The 3,790-nt window shown below is 48.6% G+C and overlaps 1 long non-coding RNA gene across 1 annotated transcript; it reads left to right on the forward strand.

Annotated features, from left to right (window-relative positions):
- The first annotated feature begins 1,682 nt into the window (after positions 1-1,682).
- LOC115088747 lies at positions 1,683-2,216 on the forward strand. Its single transcript, XR_003855850.1, has 3 exons — positions 1,683-1,722; positions 1,957-2,028; positions 2,180-2,216. It is a non-coding gene; the product is annotated as an uncharacterized LOC115088747 (long non-coding RNA).
- The last annotated feature ends 1,574 nt before the right edge of the window (positions 2,217-3,790 follow it).

The following is a 3,790-nucleotide window of genomic DNA, read 5'->3' on the forward strand; positions in this document are numbered from 1 at the left end:
TGACTGGTGTGTGGGTGAGGGGGGGGGGGGGAGGGTGGTGAAGTCTGAGACAGCTCCCTCCCTGCATTACTAGTGAGAGGCTGGCTTCACAGACAAGGGGGAGCTGCCTGACCCTCACTCCTGACTTCCCCCATGTCCCAGCTAGTGAATGGTGTGTGGGTGAGGGGGGGGGGGGAGGAGGATGGTGAAGTCTGAGACAGCTCCCTCCCTGCATTACTAGTGAGAGGCTGGCTTCACAGACAGGGGGGAGCTGCCTGACCCTCACTCCTGACTTCCCCCATGTCCCAGCTAGTGAATGGTGTGTGGGTGAGGGGGGGGGGGAGGATGGTGAAGTCTGAGACAGCTCCCTCCCTGCATTACTAGTGAGAGGCTGGCTTCACAGACAGGGGGGAGCTGCCTGACCCTCACTCCTGACTTCCCCCATGTCCCAGCTAGTGAATGGTGTGTGGGTGAGGGGGGGGGGGAGGATGGTGAAGTCTGAGACAGCACCCTCCCTGCATTACTAGTGAGAGGCTGGCTTCACAGACAGGGGGGAGCTGCCTGACCCTCACTCCTGACTTCCCCCATGTCCCAGCTAGTGAATGGTGTGTGGGTGAGGGGGGGGGGGGGGGGATGGTGAAGTCTGAGACAGCTCCCTCCCTGCATTACTAGTGAGAGGCTGGCTTCACAGACAGGGGGGAGCTGCCTGACCCTCACTCCTGACTTCCCCCATGTCCCAGCTAGTGAATGGTGTGTGGGTGAGGGGGGGGGGGAGGATGGTGAAGTCTGAGACAGCTCCCTCCCTGCATTACTAGTGAGAGGCTGGCTTCACAGACAGGGGGGAGCTGCCTGACCCTCACTCCTGACTTCCCCCATGTCCCAGCTAGTGAATGGTGTGTGGGTGAGGGGGGGGGAGGATGGTGAAGTCTGAGACAGCTCCCTCCCTGCATTACTAGTGAGAGGCTGGCTTCACAGACAGGGGGGAGCTCAGCTGCCTGACCCTCACTCCTCCGGGGTATTGTGATCTTCCTGCACACAGTGCCCTATCCCTGATACCAGGAGTGTTGTGATCTTCCTGCACACACAGTGCCCTAACCCTGGCACCAGGAGTGTTGTGATCTTCCTGCACACAGTTCCCTAACCCTGACTCCTCCCCTCCACCATGTCCCAGCCAGTGAATAGTGTGTGGGTGAGTGGTGGGGGGGGGGGGGGAGGGGAGGGAGGGATGGGAAGGGAGAGACAGCCCCTGCATTCAGGGGCTGTCTCTCCCTTCCCATCCCTCCCAGGGAGTGGGGCTGTCTCTCCCTTCCCATCCCTCACAGGGAGTGGGGCTGCTTGCCCCTTCACCTCCCCCCACCCCCTCCCCTTCCCCTTCTCTCTCCCATATACCAGCAGTGGGGGATGTGAAGGGTGGGATACTTCAGCCCTTTGCATTCTGAGCTTCTGAACTTACTTTTTTCATCTTCTTTTTTATTTTCTCATTGTAGATGGATCGTTTTAGGGAGTCAGCCCAACCGTCCTCCTCAAAGGCAGATCGTGATGCTAGGTCCAGGAAGCCACGGTTCACACAGGCAGATGTGGACCTCCTAGCCCGGCTACTCCTCCTGGATGAGGAGCATCTCTACACCCCCTCAGGCAGCAGGCCTAACCTTCAAAGGGAGACTGCAGCCTGGGTGGCTCTCCAGGAGGAGTTCTGCCAGAGAGCCTCTTACCCGCGTGAGATCGAAGATCTCAAGAAGAAAGGTGAGAGATAATGTTAGTGGTGTATTATATTTATTTATATTTACTTATCATTTCGAAATGATGGGATTTGTATTTGGGAATTTTGAATGCCACATTAAAAGATAGCTAAGTATTTTTTTATTACTAAATTTTATATATTGCATAAAAAAATAACCTAGTAGGGCATGTTGTGTTTGTAATTAATTTATTAATCAATTAATGTTATTCTATTTCCTTTCTACCTCTAATTCTCAGGTCGGCATCTGAGACTTCACGAGGGTGATTGGCTTGAGGAGGTCCGCCTGACTTTAGCGCGTCCTTCGCCTGGTAGGTTGTTTGAGAATACTACACAAGTACACAAATATTATTCAATTAATTGTAATGGAATTTGTGTTTAATATTGTTTGTGTCAGTTCCAATTCCTTTTTTTTAAATTTTAACTGTTGTTCTCTGAAATTTGATCTGTGTCTTCGTACAGAACCACACACCAGCAGGGACGAGGCGGGGCTTCCTGGGCCCAGTGGCTGTCAGCAGAGGAGGACGGAGGGAACCGTCACTGGTGGGCCAGGTATTATATTATTAGATATTAGATAATTGAGCCCTGACCATTGACCAACATGCTGCAAATGTGAATGGGGGATGAATGTGAGACTGAGGGAAGGGGGTATTAGTCACTGTGAGAGGGGAGGGAGGCAGTGGGAGGAAGAGGATGAGTGAGGAAGAAGAACTGTAGAAGAGTGCCATGTTAAAAAATGAACTGAAAAACATTTTTTTTTAATGTAGCACGTGTGTACGGGCTTAATGGCTTGTATTTTGGGCCACAGGGCCAGTACATATGTTGTAGTACTAGTAGTAGTAGTTTGTCTAGTATCTGTCTGAGGCAGAAAATCAAAATTATTGTTTGTGATCAGTCAGTTATATAGGGTGGGATAGATGTATGTTATGTTATATATTTATATAATATTATCTCTAATTATCTAGAATGATATCCCTCCACTCTCCCTCTCCGAGGTTGTAGACTATAAACTCATTTTTCCAAAACCCTGCAATTTAGTAAACTAAGGGGTTGAATGTATTTTAATATTATAAACTTGCTGGTGTGTACAATACTGGTTTGTGGCCCTCGAGGACCATAACTGCCCACCCCTGTTCTATATCTTATGTAGAATTTTTTACATTTCTTTACAGGGCAAGAAGAGGCAGCCACAGCCACCAGTGCCACTGCCAGTGCCCAAAGGATGGAGGCAGCCACAGCCGGGCCCAGCAGCACCAGCACCAGCACTGTTGCTTTACTCCCTGCAGGATCTCCTCCAAGCTGCGTATGCACTGCACATGCGCAGTTTGGCATACTGAAGGAGATCCTGCAGGGAGTAAACAGCATCAGGGCAGATGTCAAGGATGTGCAGAGGAGGCTGTCAGCCATGGAGGTGGCCTTTCAGGAGCGGAGGGCACAGGTATCTCATCCTCATGAGATGCCTCATGAGGAGGAGATGCCACTGCCCTCTGCTCCAGAGCAGGATCCTCCTCTCGGGTTGCCATTCTCCTCTCCACATCCTTGAGTACTGGGTGCTAACACATAATTTTTTTTTGGTATGTTGTCATTGTAAAGTTATATTTTTATAACAGTGTTATTTAATTTCGTTATAGTTTTGTAGTTAATAAAATGTTTTAAATTTGAGAAATATTAGTGGACTCAATTATTAAAATTATTATAAATTGGGATTTATAGTCAACAGATTTTCTAACATGCACACAGCAATAAAATTACCAGTGTTATCAATTAGTCTTTCAGTTTCCACTCCAGTCCATCTGCAACTCATCAAGATCAGCCTCAGCTTCCCCCATTTCTCCCAGACCACGACATAGTCATGATTTGACTGTTAAGACTTCTTATACTATCACTTACTCCAGATAAAGAGCGAGAGTAAATATAAAGCTGCCAAATCTACACATACAGTAAATCTCTTATAAAATAGCAACTAACATACATAAATGTTGGCCTCCACTTGGGAACACCTAGACCATCCCTTTTTTTCACACGTGTAGATTTACTCATGTTGTACTATATAAAGAAGTATATGCTATTTAT

This window comes from Rhinatrema bivittatum, chromosome 3 (assembly GCF_901001135.1).
Source record: "Rhinatrema bivittatum chromosome 3, aRhiBiv1.1, whole genome shotgun sequence".
NCBI lineage: Eukaryota > Metazoa > Chordata > Amphibia > Gymnophiona > Rhinatrematidae > Rhinatrema > Rhinatrema bivittatum.